At 44.3% G+C, this 19,688-nt stretch overlaps 2 protein-coding genes across 5 annotated transcripts in view; one reads left to right on the top strand and one right to left on the bottom strand.

Moving 5' to 3' along the window:
* Window positions 1-4,001, bottom strand: part of METTL4 (methyltransferase 4, N6-adenosine) — a 58,244-nt gene extending 54,243 nt beyond the window's left edge. The window contains exon 1 of the mRNA XM_025169653.2: window positions 3,829-4,001. The gene's annotated coding sequence lies outside the window, so the exon portion shown is untranslated. The remainder of the gene's footprint in view (window positions 1-3,828) is intronic.
* Window positions 4,002-4,219: 218 nt separating this feature from the next.
* SMCHD1 (structural maintenance of chromosomes flexible hinge domain containing 1) overlaps window positions 4,220-19,688 on the top strand; it is a 116,778-nt gene continuing 101,309 nt past the window's right edge. For 2 of the 4 annotated variants that reach the window (XR_015793929.1, XR_015793930.1), the window contains exon 1: window positions 4,221-4,485. The gene's annotated coding sequence lies outside the window, so the exon portion shown is untranslated. Of the gene's footprint in view, window positions 4,486-19,688 lie in introns of all 4 variants that reach the window. The other 2 variants (XR_015793931.1, XM_088130648.1) reach the window with 2 other exon arrangements.

Below are 19,688 nucleotides of genomic sequence, written 5' to 3'. Positions count from 1 at the left end.
ACCATGGATATTCAATACAGGGAGTCTCCAGTTTAAGAACAAGTTCTATTCCAAGGTCTGTCCTTAAGGCAAATTTGCATGTAAGTCGGAATAGTGTTTTGTATAATACTGTATAAGTATTATGTAATTAATTTGAACCATTGTGTATTTAACTTGAATCATTGTGTATTTAATTTGAATTGTGCTACAGTAGGCTCCGGCCTTAACTATGGGTTGTCCATAAACCAGGCATTCTTAGCCTGGGGGCTACCTGTATCTAGGAAGATCAAGATGCTGGTGGCTCATGGGCAGGAAAGGAAAATAATACTGCAAGTGAATGATATAATTTGCTGTACAAATCATGTCAGTGGGAGAGCTTGGTTTTGGGGAGCATGTTTTGATTTATGATGAATTACTAAGATTTCAAGGGTTCAGCATTTACCCAAAGCATGGAGAGCTTGATCAGTTGAAATTGACAGGAGTGGAGACAGAAAGCCTGATGGACTTTAGATATACTTACACAGTACAGACTGTAACTGTAATTGAGCCTGTTAAACCACTCACTTTTAAGTTAGAAAGGATATTGACTCAAGGTTCATTTTTTTGTCCGTACACTGTTGCTCAAAGTATGGGAACTAAACTAATGGGATTAGAGCTAGCAATGACTGATAAGATCTTGGATTGATGATAAACAGTTCAGTGAAGATGTCAACACTGTAAAATTCGCTGTAAAAAAGGCCGACCCCTTGTTAGGGATAATAAACATTATATAGAGATACCAATATCATAATCTATATACTACTAAAACTCTTGTGTATGTAACCTTCAACTGGGTGAAACTGTGTTATAGGGCAACGATTTTTGAACCAAGGTACCTCAAATGGGCTAACTTACAGAATGAGTCTAAATTCCAGGACTCATTACTCCCATGGGATTGAAATTTGGGACATTTGTGGCTTCAGCACAACACTGCAGCAGTCAGCCCAAGTCATAAGATCATCATGGGTGTACTGTATTCCCAACCTCTTTCTCATCTCCCTCTGTCCCCTGTGCCCAATTGGCTGGCAGCAAGGCCTGGCAGGCGAGGGGTGATTGGCTTCTTTGGAAACGAGGCAGAAATTTGAAATCTCTTCACAGCAGTTGGTGGTGAGAGAAGGACCAGAAAGCGACTTAGATGCCTGCTGGCAAGGTAGGGTTTGCTGGGGGGCACCAGCAGTTGACACGTGAGCCCTCTTCCTCCCTCAAGGAAGGGGACCTTTGGGGACACACCACAATGGGGAGTGGAGGTACAGTTTTCCTCACAGTTCATGGCTCCTTTTTCCACTCCCCCGGCAAAATGGCAGGCAGTTCTGTGGGTCAGCTGAGGTGGAGGAGGACCTCCCTCCCTCTCACTTCCTTCTTGACCCTTTCACTCTTCCTTCATACAGGTAGTCCTCGCTTAACCACCACAAGAGGGACCATTAAATTAGTTGTTAAGTGGGGCGGTTGTTAAGCGAATCAGACCCAATTTTACAACCTTCTTTGTGGTGGTCATTAAGCGAATATCCATGATTAAGTGAATCATGCAGTCATTAAGCAAATCACACAGTTCCCCATTGATTTGGGTTGCTGGAAGCTGGCTGGGAAGGTCACAAATGGTGATTTCGTGATCCCAGGGTGCTGCAACCACCATAAGTGCGAGCTGGTTGCCAACCGTCTGGATTGTGATCACATGACTGCGGGGGTGCTGCGATGATCATTACTTCAGGCACCAGTCATATGTCACTTTTGTTAGCACCACTGTAACTTCAAACTGTCACTAAATGAATGGTTGTTAAGTGAGGACTACCTGTATAACTTTTGTAATTTTACTCTCATTCACCTCTCTGTAAGACCAAACTATCTCAACATAATTCTTCAATATTGATCACTCATTTTAGTAGTCACTTCATATACATTCAGCATCCATTCATTTTTTCATATTCATTCAGCACCTATTTTTCTTTTACCACACGTTTCTTAAATATCCCAATTCTACTGCATTCAACTTTTATGTTTCTCCTGACATATTTTACTCTTATTTGCAAATGACAAAGTAGACAAAAGAATACTTTTATATATAACCATGTTATTTCTTTTGACAAACGCTGATTCCTCACACCAGACCACATACTAGCCATTACTGCTCTATCAACATCCATATCTTAAAATTTCTCAATTTCCACCTTTTAAAACTTTGTACAAAGATACACCCATTTGTTAGTTGCTCTAGTTTTTTGCCATTTGTTTACCAATTGTTCACTTCATTTCCTTATCAGACACAACTACTTTGATCTTTCATAAATTAATTTTCAAATTCAGCCTCTTCACTGCATCATACAATCGTAAATCTAACATTTGCTGCAAATAACTAGGGTTCTCAACCAACAACATGGCATTATCTACATACTTAAGTAGGAGTCAACACTAACTTGATTGCACTTAATCAGTCAAAATATCCACATACCAATATGTACCATTCCCTAATAATGATAAAGTCAGCATCAATCTGTTTTGGGATATTTTTAAACAGTATGCAAGCAACACAATCAAAGCTTAGTTTATCCCAAGCATGCTCATGCTATTCTATACTTACAAATACAGTATCTCTAATCTAGACACTGTCTCACAAGCCAACATCCTACCATTGCCCACTTCCTACCAACTAAGATATATATGCAGTGCACTGACACACTCATGATACACAGACAAAATTGAGTATAGGAGTGGTCCAAAGGAGTCTAAAGGAGCAACTGAGATGATAAGGAGCCTAAAAGGAGAACTTATGAGGAGATACTGAAAGTGTTCTGTATATTCAGCCTAGAGAAAATTGCAAGGAAATATAGTTGTTCTTATAACGCATCTAAACTTTTGTCATGCAGACGATGGGGCAGAATAGTTTCACAAGACAGGACGTGAAAGAATCAAGGACAGAGATTTCAGCTGGACATCAGGAAAAAATGTCTAGCAATGAGAGCTACTCAAAAATGGGCAGAGTGCGTTGAAAGTGGTAGACTCACCTGCAGGGGAGGTATTTAAACAGAGCCTGGATAGCCATCTGTCAGGGATGCTGTAGTTGTGGAGTGCTGCATTGCGCAGGGGGTTGGACTAGATAATGCCCAATGTAGCTTCCAACTCTTACATTCTTACATTCTATAAACCTATTAAATATTGCTGGTCTTCAATAACTGATAAAATAAGTGAGTTGATCAATAATTTGGATGAATTTGCCACACAGTATGAGTCTTTTCTATCCCCATATGATGTAGTATGGAACAATGCCCGTTTCACATTCACTTAGCAGTCATTACTCCTTAATCTTTGTTTAAATCGGATGTGTATATGCTTTCCCTAGTACTACAGTATATGCTTTCCCTAGTACTACAGTATCTATTAGTGCTATTGGATTCATTACATACATTAAATACATTAAAATGTCATTAATGTTATATTTTATTAATAATGGAATAAACAATCTTTCAGAAGAATACAAAATATAAACAAAGTACCAAGACACACTAAAATAACAAAATTAAATGAAACAATCCTTAAACTTTAAAAAAATAGTTGAAAGCAGAAAGAGGAGAAAAAAACTAAAAAATAAAAATCTACCTTATACAATACATTAAACTTATAGACAGACACTGGTTTATTATGTTATCTAGATTTTTTTTTTTGGTGTTGCCTTAATATTTATATTTTAATTTTTACTTTTCCTCTTGAAAAAAACTAAAATTAAAATTATCCCCCAAACTGAACGACGTAAGGCATCTGGAGAAAGATAATTCTGTAGTTCTTCTTGGCGTCAGGTTGCGCAAGTTCTTCCCTCACCTGTCTTGTGCATCACAGAGCAGCCAGAGGGCCATCGCTTTCATTTCCAATTCTTTGTTCATAAGGGAAGTATAAACCACTTCCCGAGCTTCTTCCGCTCTTTCTCCAAGTTTCACTCCGAAACGGAAGTGACGTCCCTCGCCTCGGGCTACTGTTTTCCCGCAAACGAATCAAAACTCCCGCGATCGGTTTAAATCTCTTGGCTTGTCCCTGCGAAAGGGTTGGGACTCCCGCGATCACTTTCGTTTCTTGGTCTGCACAAGGATGGAAGCTCCCGCGATCACTTTCGTTTCTTGGTCTGCTGCGTCGCCCCTGCCTCTTTTGATTTTTGCTTCACTTTCGTTTCCCGTTCGCTCCTCCTTCCCTCCCCCGCTTCCGATATTATGCAGGCTACGCCTCTTTCTCCTCAGTGCCTTCGCCACTTTGCTCTGCGAAGGCGAAACAATCTGCTGCGTTCCGTCAGGCGAACAGCGCCGAGCGGGGGAGCGTAGACGTTTAGTTCTCTGGCTCAATATGGCAGCGGCGGAAGAGAACCCCGGCAGATGAGTCCTAAGTGTCTTCATGTGCGACCGGCGTCGGGACCAGTCAAACGATGCCAAAAAAGTCCTTCGATGGCATAGGGAAAACTGTGGGGGCTTCCTTGACGCCGTCCGCCAGGTAACCGGAGGGAATGGGGGAAGAGAATTAAAATGCGTCATCGTTAACGGATCAGCGGCTCAGGTCTCGCCGGCCGGCGCGCTCCCCATTATCCCCCGCCCGCACCCTCGCGCCTCCTTTCTCGCGCCCACCTGCCGGTCACGTAAGCGCTCCGGGACGAGAATTGGAGCTTTTGGCGGCAAGTGCAAAGGGGCAAGCGAGAGGTTCTTTTGAACGTCGGAACGGCGCGAATTAGCACGACTAGCCGAGAGCAAGCCATCGGTAGCCGGGAGAAAGTGTGGACGGAGGCGGAAGCTCTCTGGCTCTTAGCAGGGAGCAGCCACCGCCGTCTTCCCGAGCCCATCTGCCATACTGATGAAAAGAAGTGAGAAGCTGTGGTTGCGCACGCTTCAAGTTGCTGCTTTCCCGTCTTACAGTATGTTTGCGCCAGCCGCTGCTTGAAGTAGGGCGAGAATAGCCTCCTTGACAGGTCATCAGTCCAAAGGGAGTCTCAGATTTAGTTGATGGAAGATCGTTTCTACTCTATATTTGCGTAACTTCTGCCAATTGCAGAATTAGTAAGCTTACCAGGTCACAGCTCCAAAAGGAAGGGAAAATGGGAGGTGTAAATGGGTTTCTTGACAGGCTAAAGCGGAAGATGTCACTTGGGAGAACTTTATATATTTAGAGGGCCTGAGCTATCGATGTGGATGGTGATGCAGATGGAAGTTGCTGTGTATTTTTTTCTGTATCCCAGTAGTGAGTTGATTAAGAAACAGTTTACTAAATAGTTTGGAAATATGCTTCCTGTGTGTTATTAGCCTGCTTACATTGGTTTTTTTAATCATTGACTGCTATGACTGGTGTGGGTCTTCCGGGCTGTGTGGCCGTGGTCTGGAAGTTTTGTTTCCTAACGTTTCGCCAGCACAGACAAAAGGGTCACATCACCCTGGGCACAGAGAGAACTGCTCCTGTCTGTGCCCCTGCACTCTGAAAATGCCGGTCACAGGTGCTGGCGAAACGTTAGGAAACAAAACTTCCAGAACACGGCCACACAGCCCGGAAGACCCACACCAGTCATTGTATGCCGGCCGTGAAAGCCTTCAACAATGCATTGACTGCTATATTGAGAAGTTCTACTTTTCCATCACGTGATAATAGAATCAGTTCCTTCTAATGTACTCTTTCTTAATGATAAAAATAATACAAAAAATGATATGCAAATGTCATTAAAAACCCTGCTCTATTACAGCCCAGCCCAGCCGTCATGGTATAAATCACAGATGTATTCAAAAGTTTACTCACCCATGGTAAAATTGTACGCTTCGGTAAATTCCTAAATGTACAGAAGCAGACACAATCTCTCCATTGTACAGAGGTAAACATGAAATCTTTCTGCAAATTGGGATGCATAGTTCCTGTTTGTGTGCAGTTGTTTACAGATGCAGAATAAGAGAACAGTGAGTATGATTGGTGCAAAAGTTTGGGTACCTATTCAGTCATATTTTGTAACTTATCTTTTGGCAGAAATTTTTTTGGGGGGCATGCCTTCAAGTCAGTCTTGACTCCTGGAGACTGCCTGGATAAGTCCCTGCAGTTTTCTTGGCAAGGTTTCGGAAGTAGCTTGCTACTGCCTTCTTCCTAGTGCTGAGAGACAATGACTGGCCCGAGTCATCCAGCTGACTTTGTGCCTAAGGTGGAACTAGAACTCATGGTCTCCTACTTTTTAGCCTGATGCCTTAACCACTACACCAAATCAGTGGCCATAACCCAAGGACTACCTGTACAAAGTATGTCCAAGGAAACAGAAGAATCTCCTGAGGAAAGTGCTCTGCTAATAAGTACTCAGAAAGTGCTTTTACCTGTTGTAATTCACTGTACCTGAGTCTGCAGAGACATCTGGAACAAACCCTTGTAGATGATCAATGTGGGTTAGATATAATGAAAACTTCCAAGTATGAGAACTTTGTATGTACTGAAATGGAACATCTCTATAATTATTAACAATGTCATATTAATTTTTTTTTAAATAGTATCTGAAAGAAGCAGGGATTGCTCAAGTTTTATTGAACTTTCTCAAAGTGTCAGTCCTGAATTAAGCAATATTGACAAGAATTGAGCAAATAAAGTAAAATTGTAGGCTTGTATTATATTAAGATTTAGGATTACCAAATGGGCTTATAGAAATTTAAAATTAGAGACAAACAAGATTTAAATTTTCTTAGAGAATAATCTAGAATTGTGGACATTAAAATATGGAAACATTTATTTGTTTTTATAAATTAATAAATGGTTTTTGTCAAAGCTACTCTAAACAGTATACCACAGTAATAGCTTGTGTTAGAGCAATAATAATAGCAACATACAGTATCAGAATAGAATACAAAATTACAGAAAAGAAGTATGACTAATATAATATTTGGCATTGAGAACCCAAATTAAACCCAAAAAGTCTATTGGGACAGGCAAGTTTTTATGTGCTTCCGGAAGGCCATGACAGTGGGAATCTCCTTTGCTTGGGGGGCAAACTATTCCAGTAGAGTGGATCCATAGATCTGTAGAGAATGCTCAGTTTTGGCCCCCCTCCTCTAATACCTATCAGTATTTGGGGATGCTCAGCAAGCATTCTCTGTCCGATAGGGTAGGTGGAATCTTTATGGGATAGTTTCAAAGATAACCATATAAGGCTTTATAAGTGATAGCTAGCGACTTCACTTATACTCAGAAACATATCAAGAACCAGTGTAGTACCCACAACATTGCCCAGTAAGCATTCAAGCTGTTGTATATTACACTAACTGAAGTTTCTGAGTGGTTTTCGAGGTTTTCTAAGGCTAGCCCCATATAAAACAAATTGTAATCTATACAAGTTATCCTCAACTTATGACCATTCATTTAGTGACTGTTTGAAGTTACGACAGTGCTGAAAAAGTGACTTGCAACCAGTCCTCACACTTACGACTGTCACAGTGTCCTTGTGGTCACATGATCAAAATTCAGGCATTTGGCAACCGGCATATATTTAAAACAGTTGCAGTGCCCAGGGGTACAAAGTAATAGGGGAACTACATGATTCACATAACAACTTAATGGAAATCAAATTAAATTTTTGGACCATGATTCCTACATTTTATTCAGAGGCCATGGGTGGCCCTCAGCTTGGATAAAGTTGTGGATCCCTGCTGTACACATATGACCATTCAAAATGAATTGCAGCATTTTATTTTACAGTGCAAACCATTCCTCAATCTACTGTGTACTTAAATTATTGGGGATGTTTTTGTATGGGTACCTTCAAGTCAGTGTTGACTCCTGGCAACTGCCTGGACAAGACTCTGCAGTTTTGTTAGAGGCACTGTCAGAAAATGCTTGCCATAGTGGTGTGGCCACCACTAGATTGCAACTACTCACTGTTTTCTAAGAACACATCTGGGATATATGAAGGACCAGATTATGTTGAGTTGTTACTTTGCTTTGTAACATGGTAGTGTTAAATTCATTCTTTTAATTAATACAATCCAAAAATAAAATTAGGAAAGGTTGGGAGCTTGGTGGATGCCAAGGAACAAGTCATTAGGCAAATTCTTGCCCCTAGATGCTATTATTTAGGATGCTGACACTAGCTGTTACTAGATATGTTCCCACCATCTTCATTTTCTCAAGGAATTTGGTCTGATTTTTATGTTTATTCAGAGAAGTTTATGTTTAGTCAGAGAACTTGGGTGTAATATATAATTTCTGACTTCATTTCACCAGAGCCATTTTAGATTCAGAAGCTGGCAGGAGGTAAGGGTAGGAATCATGTTCTCATTGGGTGCCAGTGATGCTCACATATGGATATCTACATACACAATTATTTACATTTCATGTCTATAGCCATGGTAGCTGCTCTGTTAGAAAGGCTTTTTATGAGACAATGACAGCATTACTGTCTTGAGAAATGTTTCCTTTTTTCTTGACTTCTATTTGAAACTACAGTGGAACCTCGGTTTACGAACTTAATTCGTTCCGTGACTCTGGTCGCACCCCGAATTGGTCGCAACCCGAAGGAAATTTCCCCATAAGGTTCAATGTAATTAACCTTATCCATTCTGGCGTGGAGGACAGGGAGGCGGCTATTGCTTGGAGGGAGAGTCCCCCCCTACGACCACATGTCAGGGGCGGAAAATGGCTGCGGACCACGTGTCAGGGGTAGAAAAATGGCCGCAGACCATGTGTCAGGGGCGGAAAAATGGCCGCGGACCACGTGTCAGGGGTGGAAAATGGCTGCGACCACGTGTCAGGGGCGGAAAAATGGCCGCAGACCATGTGTCAGGGGCAGAAAATGGCTGCGACCACGTGTCAGGGGCGGAAAAATGGCCGCGGACCACGTGTCAGGGGTGGAAAATGGCTGCGACCATGTGTCAGGGGCAGAAAAATGGCCGCGGACCATGTGTCAGGGACGGAAAAATGGCCGCGGACCACGTGTCAGGGGTGGAAAAATGGCCGTGGACCGTGTCACGGGAGGGAAAATGGTCACATATCCTGTTTGTACCCCGAGGCGGAGTTCGCAAACTGAGGTAAATTTTTGTGGCCGGAGCCGGTCGTAACCCGAAAAGTTCGTTAACAGAGGCGTTCGTAACCCGAGGTACCACTGTATTAACTTTATCTACCGGATAGCAAAGACTGTTGGTAGAGCCACATGACCTGCTCAGTTTTGGTTTTCCACATTGTTAGCTATGGCCTTGAGCATGTGTATAGGCTCTTTGAGTGAAAACCTTAAAAAACCATATTCCAGTTTGAGAATTTTCCTGAAAGAAGTGCTGTTCAACTATGGAACTCATATGTCTGATTGCATTGATTATTCCTTACTGAACTTTTAGTTACATATTAGACAACTTGTGACCTCTTGGGTTACCATTTCACAGATATTTCTTTATGCAAACAGAGAAACAGAATGACCAAGGGCAAAAAAGCAGTGGGAGTGGGAGTGACTTGTGACTTGCTGCTGGTTTCCTCATTGACTTTGCTTGTAGGAAGCTGCCAAGAAGCATCAGAAATCTTTTCCCTTCCCTCCCTTCCCCTCCCCTCCCTCCTCCCAAATATAATATAGGGTTCCACCCTTTACTCTCCCCTCATGACTCCCAGGATAGCCCCCATGAAGCCTCCTCCTCCTGCTGCTCCTCAACTGAATCATGGGACTGCCTGACACTTTGCTGGGGAGAAGTGGAACAAAGGGAGCTGTGGACCATGAGGAATACTGCACCCCCAATCCCCATTCTGGCATGTCCCCAAGGGCCCCCTCTCTCGAGGGAGGAAGAGGGCTTACCTGTCAACCGCTGGTGCCCCCCAGCCTGCCCTACCTTGACAGCAGGCATCCATGTGCTCCCTCAATGCCCGCCATTAAGAGGTTTCAAATGTTGGCTTTGGTCCCAAAGCAGCCAATCACAGGTCACCCATTGGGTCTTGCCACCAGCCGATTGGGCACAGGGGCTAGAGAGAGGCAGGAAAGAGGTCAGGGATCCCTCCTTCCCTCCCTCCCTCCCTCCCTCCCTCCCTCCCTTCAGTTCCACATATAATATAGCTTTGCACCATTTACTGTCCCCTAAGACCCTCAGGATAGCCCCTATGAAGTCTTCTCCTCATCCTCAACTGACCCACGGAACTACCTGCCACTTTGCTGGGGGAAAGTGGAACAAAGGGAGCCGCAGACCATGAGGAAAACCGCACCCCCGCTCCCTATTCTGACATGTCCCCAAGGGCCCCCACTCTCGAGGGAGGAAGAGGGCTCACATGTCAACCACTGGCATTCCCCCAGCCAGCCCTACCTCACCAGCAAGCATCCAAGTCGCTCTCTCATCTTTCCATCAATGCCTATGGTTAAGAGATTTCAAATTTTGGCCTTCCTTAGCCAGCAGGACCCAGGGCATGCCCATCCTGCTGGACGTGATGGGACAGGTAGAAGCAACCAAGAAGAGATGGTACCTTAAGTAGCCCAGCCCCAAGCCATGAACGGCTTTAAAGGTGACAACCAGCACTTTGAATTGCACCCAGAGGCACACTGGCAACCAATGCAGTTCACCAAGTACTGGTGTTACATGCACAAAATAACCGGCACCATTAATTACCCATGCCTCTACATCCTACACCAATTGAAGCTTCCAAATGCTCTTCAAGGACAGCCCCATATAGAGCACATTGCAGCAATCTAGGTGGGAGATCACAAGGGCATGAGTGACAGTGAGCAGGGCCTCCTGGTTCAGGGAGCAGTAGCTATGAATTCAGGAGGATTCCAAGTTGCATACCAGTCTCAAATAGGAAAGTACAACCCAATCCAAGACCAAAGGTGAAACAGTATTTAACATAGGGAGCCCAAGTAGCCACAGCCAGTCAGTCTTGTCAGGATTGAGCTGATGTGTGTTCCTTCCCATCCAGACCTGAAAAGCCTCCAGATACTGGGTCAGTACATTGAGAATGTCACCTTTGCAGCCTGGGGTTGATATGTACAACTGGGTATTATTAGCATACTCATGATACCAAATCCTGAACTGGTGGATGACCTCACCCAATGGTTTCATGTAGGTGTTAAACAGGAGGGATGAGAATATTGATCCCTAAGGCCCCTCACAAGTGAGCGGCTGTGGGTGCGATCTCTCCCTTCCTGTCAGTACCATCTGGAACTTACCAGTGAGAAAGGAGGTGAACCACTGCAACACAGTGCCTAATTGGAGTGGGTCTAGATAATCTGTTTCCTCCAAGACCCTCTGCAACTGCTGCTCTGCAACCTTCTCAGCCTTTTTTTATTCATGTCTTCTTGTCAGTCTTGTCTCCTGGTGACTGCCTGCCTTGCAGTTTTCTTGGCAAGATTTTGGAAGTGGTTTGCCATTCCCTCCTTCCTACGGCTGAGAGAGAGTGACTAGCCCAACTGGTTTTGTGCCTAAGGTGGGACTAGAACTCATGGTCTCCCAGTTTCTAGCCTGATGCCTTAACCTCTACACCAAACTGGCTCTCACCTTCCCAACTACCTTTCCTATAAAGGGAAGGTTGGAGACTGGACAATAACTATCCAGGATGGAGGGGTCCAACACTGGCCTCTTGAGAAGTGGGCACACTACTGTCTCCTTCAAGGCCAGGGAGACTACCCCCCTCTTCAGTGAGGGCAATACCATTGCATGAACCCACCCACTTGTCACCTCCTGGGCTGCCTTAACCCAGGACAGGCCTGGGTCTAGCACTTATGATACAGAGGTCCTTCTCCACTTCATTGGGAGTCACAGAATCAAACTCAGTCAGGGTAAAATCACAAGACTGTGCCCCAGGCAAATCATCTAGACCTGCCCAGTCAATTCCAAGTGAATCCAAGCAACTTTATTTGCCAGATAGCATGAATACTCTTGCTAGATGGTTCTGTGGTCTATCCTTCACCAGCAAGGAATGGGTCACCCTGAACAGAGCTACAGGGCAGCTGTCAGAAGATGTAGTAAGGGCAGAGAAATAATGATGTTTCACGGCCCTTATTGCCATAATGTAGGCTAAATATGGGCTCTTACTCATGTTCATTTTTTGTCTTCCTCCAACAGGACTCCAGGTGTCACTTCTGCCATTTTATTTCCTGGAGCCCCTTGGAAAACCATTGTGCAACCAGGGTTGGCACGCAGAGAAAGACTGCATTGGAACAATCTGGTCCAAGGACTCAATTACCCATCTATTTTAGGTTGCAACCAAGACCTTGGCCAAACTGCACTCCAGATCCTCAGAAAAAAACCCAAATTCCCTCTGAGCCCAACAAGGTCCATCGGTGACATGTGGTAGGTTAATCGAACAGGCCCATTCTCTCCATGGGGATAGGTGGTACCAGTGAGTTGGAGGGCAACTGGCAAGTGATCTGTCCACAGCAATGGATTGATGTAATATCTTCCAACATTTAATCACACTGGAACTGCCCCAAGACAAAAAACAGGGGTAATGTGTGATCTCCAGTGTGCATCAGGCCCTCTTTGCCTTGGGACAGGTCCATAATTGACATAGAGGCCATGAACTCCTGAGCCACCCCATACTCAATGTCCCCAGGAGGCAGATTAAAATCCCCGAGAACCATCAACCTCAGCGACTCTGCTGCAGAGTCATGCTACTTTAACCAGAGGGGGCTCAAATCCAGTTATCTGCAGAGCAGAGCCTCTAAGAGTCCTCAATGACTCACAAATTACAGCCATCCAATCCCCCTGCCTCCAGAGTCTTGGTTGATGCAGAAGTTGAAACCCGGATGGGCATACTGCCAAGAGGGGAACACCCCCCTCTAGGCCCACCCAGGTCTGCTGATACATACCAGGATAACGCCCTTATCCACAGTTAAGTCATGGATGAGAACAACCTTATGACACACTGATCTGGCATTTAACAGTAACAGCTGGAGCATGGGGCCACCAAGGATCTGGTTAACTGGTCCAGAGGTTGAATCCTCAGAGCAAGATATCAGGATCGCTGTCAAACAGTGCTCCTAGCATCCCCAAGTTCTGTTAACTCACATCCTTAAGTGGAGCTCACCTTCATATTCCCACCATATCTACCTCTGACCATCATAGTTTCGATAATGGCACCTACCCTTTCTTCTCACCCCATCCTCCTCCATCTCCAGTTCTGCTGTTCCAGGCCCAACCATTCATACTTCTCCACACATAACAACAGACTCATCCAAACCAAACCCACCACAACTGCATTCTGCCTGGTCTTACCCAAGATTCCCACCTCCCCCAGCTACTCTGCTCCTGGCAACCTGCAGCTGTGAGGCAGCAGGTCCTATCAGGGAACCTGTCAGCCTTGCAGGACAGACCAGATAGGAAATGACCAGAGGAGCTAATTCTGCTTTATTGTAAAGCTACACTGACAGAATCTTGCAAGTCTGAAGGTACATTCCTCCTTGCCCACCCCACCCCTTGTCTCCTTTACAGCCTGAGAAACTAGGGAGAGTCTCTTCTGAGCCTCTTGCCCCACTCACTATCCAGCTGTGGGCTATACTGTCTCTTATCTGACCATTCCCTTGGCAGTGTCTCTTTGCCCAGTCTCCCAAGGTCATTCCCACACACCATTACAGAACCACTACAGCCCTACTCTAACCTTGCCCTGGGCCCCGCCTCCCTCAGTTAGGCAGGAAAGTAAAAGTCTAGACCACTGGACAGCTGACACAGGCCCAGGCCCCTAGGTCCAAGAGTGAGGACCTGACAGGGTGATGTCCCAGAGCTCAGTCTCCAGGTCAGCATGTTGGAGCTGCTGGAGGCCTCCCAGCAGAAAGAAGAGCCTTTAGCTGAACCAGGTGGCCCCCCCAGCCTGTTGCTTCAAATAGTACCTCGACTCCATGTTGTGCTGGTGCAGGGGCTACCCCGAGTTCCCTAGTCTTGGGCTAATAGCACCCCAGGGGACGTCAGACCTACCCAGTCCAATCAAAGGTCCAGGGAAACAAAGGCAAGTATAGTGCTGAGTCCCCCATGGTACTAGGCCTTGTGTAGGCACCAGTCTTCTCAGAAACAGGCTTGCCTCCTTGGCCTCAGGTCCCAGTGCACTGGCCTCACCAACTCCCTACAATGAAACACTCCACAGCTCCACTGTCCTCTTCACTGGTAGCTCTGTCACATTCACTGACTAGGTATCATGCTCAGTCCAGTCATTCCTTCAGCATCCTCTACCCTTACCAAGCTTTGCAGAGGCTTTATAACCCAGGGCAAGGCCTTCTTAGTTCATTACAGCTCTGACTGCTCAAGGCACAGTACCTGCCACGACTCTGGCCCACTGCTCATTGCCTGTAGAGGAAAGAGGGAATGGCCTTGAAAGACAGGAGGAAGAGCTGCTACTAAGTCAACAGTCAGAGAAAAACAGCCTGAGCTCAGGCCAAGAAAGTACTTTTAACAACCCTAATTGGGACTAGAATTTCTATCGCTAAGTGATGTGGTCAATAGGTGAAATATCATGTGACCAGACTGCTTAGCAATGACAGTTTTGATAGTCCCAGTTGCAGTTGTTAGGCCAGGACCACACCATCGTTAGGCCAGAACCTCACACTTCTCCTGCCCTGCCATGCTTGCCTTTATTTCAGCTCCCCCCACCTGCTTATCTTCCCCCCCCATCTCTGCCCTTCTGGCCAACCTGCACTCTGCCACTCCTGCCACCCTGCACTCTTTTGCCCCTGCCACCCCACTGCCCTGTGTTCCACTGCCTCTGCCACTCTGCGCTTCGCCACCCCTAGCTGACCTTCACTGTCTTTCTCCCACTCCTGATTAGGTGCACCTAGCCTGGCCCTTTGCAAAGCGGTCATTGGTCATTAAGTGAGGGCTACCTTTATCATGAGGAAATGTCTCAGGTGAGCCCCTCCCTAGTTCACATGGAGATAAAGGGAGGAATGGAGGGGGAAATACATTCAGACTTGCAAGATTCTGTTACTATAGTTTTACAAAAAAAGTAGCACTGACTTATATGATATTGGTTTCCTAGTCTGCTCTACCTTGAAGGGCTGACCCTCCCCACTTTGGCTCCAGTGCCCAGGACAAACTCCAGGCCAGTTGGGACTCCATGCTCTGCCGCTCAACCCCCAGATGGCTCTCTTCCTGCCACCATCATCCATTGCTCCTTTAACCAGCGAGGCCCTCTGGCTGTAGAATGGCCTCACAACTTCATGAGGCTGTAGAACAGGTTTGCATAGCTACATGTGGCTTCTAAAAGCTCCCCCCCACACACACACACACTATATTGCAGGTGCTGGTGAGTAAATGAACACCTGTTCATATACCAAACCAACAAAAGAAACAGGAAAAGCTACCAATTTTTTTTATCTATCTATCTATGAAAACTACAAAGAACAAGCCTCTCTTACACCCAAACACGCAGGTGCCATTTTGCTCACACAATTGCCCATTTCTTGACTGTTCCTTTACTGCTGGTAGTTACAGTGGTACCTCAGTTCACGAACGCTTCTGTTCACGAACAATTCGGTTCACGAACAGCTCCGTTCGCAAAATTTTGCCTCCGTTTGCGAACGTCGGATTGGGTTATTAGGATCCGCGGCCATTTTCCCTCCCGTGACACATGGTCGCGGCTTTCTGTAGGGAGGGGGACTCTCCTTCCAAGCAATATCCGCCTCCCCACCCACCTTCCTGTCCTCCACGCCAGAAGTTACGTCGAGCAAGGTTAGCGTTCTCTCTCTTCGTGCTGTACTTTGTGTCATATTTTTGCGGTTTTAAAAAAAACAAACATGGTTCAGAACGGATTAACCATAATTACATTGAACCTTATGGGGAAATTTGATTCGGGACGCGATCAAAAATCGGTTGGCGACCAAATTCAGAGGGGTCAGAACAGATTAACCGTATTTACATTGAACCTTATAGGAAAAATTGATTCGGTTCACGACCAATTCGGTTCGCGACCAGAGTCGCGGAACGAATTAAGTTCGTGAACCGAGGTACCACTGTAATGCTAAAATCAGAAGCTATCCCCAGTAGTTTAATATCTACATTGTCAGTTCTAAGACTGGTTGCAGTACCTGTTGTCATTATTTGGTCTTTATATTGGATCCGAATCCTTTTTTTAAAAACAATTTTCACTATGTTCTTTTTCTTTCACTACTGTAATTTGCATATCATTTGCATTTTCAGCCATCAGAATATCTATCGGAATAGTCTGTACAGTCAACCTTTTTTTTTTAAGGTTTCAGAACAAAGAGATACAGATGATACATTATGCCATGTCCCTGTGTATGGGGTTTTGCATAATTTTTGCTCCTCCTCTTGGAGAGGGCAGGATATTTCTCTATTTTGCTACAATAGTTATCCTATGTGGTGTTTTCAGTCGCACTGACCTCCAGGAGGCACCACTTAGAAATAGTAATAGCTATCAGAGTAGTGTCATCAGCATAGCAAAGGCCATTGATATTTCTTTCTCCAATTCTAAAACCATGCTTATCTTCTTCCAATCCAACCTTCTTCAATATACAGTAGAGTCTCGTTTAACTGACCTTCGCTTATCCGACATTCCGTCTTATCCGACACCCCTAAAAAAAAACACAACAACACGCATAAATTGGCGACGAGAAAAGTGTGCTGCTTGTTTGCGATCGTGAGTGTACTGTTTCTTGTTGCTCCTGATGGTGCGGCGCTGCAATGCAAAAATCGATTGCAACAGGTGCAGCGGATCGTTTTTTTTTTCTTTTACTGCACTCAATCATTACTGTGTGTTATCCGACATTTTCGCTTATCTGACATTCTGCAGGCCCGTTTATGTTGGATAAGCGAGACTCTACTGTACATTCAGAATATAGATTGAATAAATAAAGAGAGAATATGCAGTCTTGTCTGACTCCTTGCTGATCTGGAGCTAGTATGTTTTGTCATTTTCTCTCCAGACTGTGACTTCTTGTCTTTTGTAAAGGGTTGTAGAGTATAATTAAATGTTCTGGAATTCCCATTTTCCTGAGGATATCCCATAACTTGGCATGGTCAACACAATCAAAAGAAGCTCATATTGACTTATGTTAGGTATTCTTTGGTCTTTTTAATTGTCCAGCATGCTTCAGTTATAATGTCTCGTTTCCCAGCATTTTCTCAGTATGAACATCTGTTTACATGTAGGTCTGTAATCTGAACTGGATGATCCTAAGCATTATTTTACTAGCATATGAAATTAAGGATATTTTATGATAGTTTGCACACACTATTAAATCTCTTTTGTTTGTTATTTGTAAGTAGATTGACCTTTTCCAATCTGTTGGCCACTGTGTTGTTTTCCAGATTTGCTGCCATGGTTTGGTTAGTACCTTTACTGCCTCTTCTTCTGTTGCTTGTAATCAATCAAACCTTTATTGCCATTAAAAGGACAAACAAAACTATAAAAACACAGAGTTACATATCAAAAATTAATCAAAGGGGTAGCCATACTCATTGTGGGTATTGTTTGTGTTTACTTTTAAGTATTTCCTCCAAGAATTTAGCAACAATTCTGGTAATTGCAGGCACAGTGTCTCTCAATAAATTTTGGCAGGATAAGACAGTATTTAGTGTCAGGTTCGGCCAGCACGGCACTTCAAGGAAAGCTTGCCGCCGCGCCGCGCTAACTCCGCTACCGGCTGCTAGCCAAGGTAAAGAGGAACTGAAAGCGCGGTTGATTAATGGGCCACCTGCGCCTAGCCAAACGGGAAAACTGCAGCGGAAGCTTTAACTTTACACTGATAAGCAGCGCGAGCTAACAATGAGCGGGACCACGGGCAGCGAAGTGAGATCACCGCGCAATCCAGAAGCCTCGGGTTTTGCACGTGACGGGAGGAACCCAAGGGAACCAACCCACGCCAGAGGGGACTACCAATCAAGGACAATGGGACCCGGGCCGAACCTGCCATTCTAGACACTTAAGGGGGATAATTGGGGGGCTGATAATCCGCGGCGGTAACGCGATTGTGGGGCGAAAAGTGCAGGAAGGGGAGAAGTATAAATGAAGAATGTAAATGTACCAAGCCAGTCCTGGCTTTGCTTGTAACTGTTACGTTACGCATGAGTAAACCTCTCTGGTGAACCACACGTGTCATGGGAGTTTCTCTTGTCGAACGGGGCAAATCTTACATTTAGTGGGTATAGACCCTGCAAAGGTTTTAAAAGCATTTCGTTGCAGAGGGTCTCAACTAAGTGGCAGTCAAAAATTATATGGTGGATTGTATCAAGAGTGCCACAAGAACAGAGCCTCTTGTGCTTGGGGATGTGTTTATTTCCTTCCAAAAAGTACCTTGGAAGGAAAGGAGTTTACTCTGGCCAAAAAGAAGGCCCTACACTGAGATGGAACCTCAAGATCATACAAATAATGTGCCAACTTGCCCAAATAAGTTTCAATACCGAGCATGGCAGGCAAACAAACACGGGGTTGAGCAGGTCAGAGTTTGTAGTACTCTAGGTCTAAGAATATCTGTTTGATTATTCTAAATACATAGGTTTCATCTGATAAATATAAACCATTAATTGCAATCCCAATTTGTTTGAGTTTAGACATAATATGCCGAGACCAGAATGAAGTATTTTTGTCCATATTAAGATGTAATAACAGACTTTGAGGAGCAGCTCGAAATAAAATCCTACGCCAATATTTTATTGTTATTAACCAGGCTTTGGTTTCTATCAGGTGTTGACTGGTTTCTGAGCAAATTGTGAGATAAGAGACACAATTGGGGGCCCCCAGAAGCTGCCGCAAGAAAGTTGCTTGAATACTCTGTACTTTACAATTAAAAGCTCCCAGCCAAATAAGCATACCATATAAAGTTTGGGAAAGAGGTTTGGCATTAAATATTCTAATTGCTGCAGGTAAATATTGATTTCCTCTTATAAAGTAAAATTGTTTAATCTGAGCAGCAGAACAATTAGCCAAGTGAATTGTCTTATTACGATGAGTGACCCAAGAAAGATTATAACTAAATGTGATGCCAAGATATTTAAAACTTTTAACTTGTTCAATTTCTGTATTACTGTACCTATAAACCATCTCTGTGAGCGCCATCGTTTAGCAAAGGTTATTACCTTTGATTTGGAATAGTTGATACTGAGTGAATTGCATTGACAATAGCTATAAAATGCATCCAAATATCTTTGCAAACCCACTCTTGTATGGCAAAGAATTGTAGTATTGTCAGCATAAAGAAGTAATGGGGTGGAAAGGCCACCAAGCTTGGGAGGATGACCATTAATGGAGCTAAGGGAATGTGCTAGATCATTCAAAAAGAGATTAAAGAGATGAGGGGCAAGGACACAGCCCTGTTTAACCCCCTTCTGGGTGGGTATCCTCTCCGTTAGAAGGCCCTTAGGCGAGTATTTTACTTGGTAGGAGGTAGCCGTATGGAGTTTCTTTAATAAAAACAAAAGTCTCAGGTCAATTCCTTGATTCATCAATTTGGTCCATAATAGGTCCCTTGGAATGAGGTCAAATGCTATTTTAAGATCAATAAATCCTACAAAGAGCTTCCTCCTTCCTAGGTTCAAATATTTTTCTGTAAGGAAATTCAGTATGAGACAATGGTAAATAGCAGAATTTCCTTTAGAGAAACCTATCTGTTCAGGACCAATTATGTCGTTTAAATGTATCCAATAGGTTAGGCGGCACTCAAGATGTTTAGCATAAAGCTTGCCCAGAACTGATAAGAGGATAGATCGAAAGTTACTAGGCTGGTCAATCCCTCCTTTCTTTTTTTTTTTTTTTTTAATCTGCGCTCAGTTGTTACCGACTCT

The sequence above is a fragment of the Python bivittatus genome, unplaced genomic scaffold (assembly GCF_059951505.1).
Source record: "Python bivittatus isolate LINGU-HERP-01145 unplaced genomic scaffold, Pbiv_v1 ctg000840_np1212, whole genome shotgun sequence".
In the NCBI taxonomy this organism is placed as follows: domain Eukaryota; kingdom Metazoa; phylum Chordata; class Lepidosauria; order Squamata; family Pythonidae; genus Python; species Python bivittatus.
Note: the sequence above shows the minus strand (reverse complement) of the source record. Positions and strands in the feature narration are given on the sequence as shown.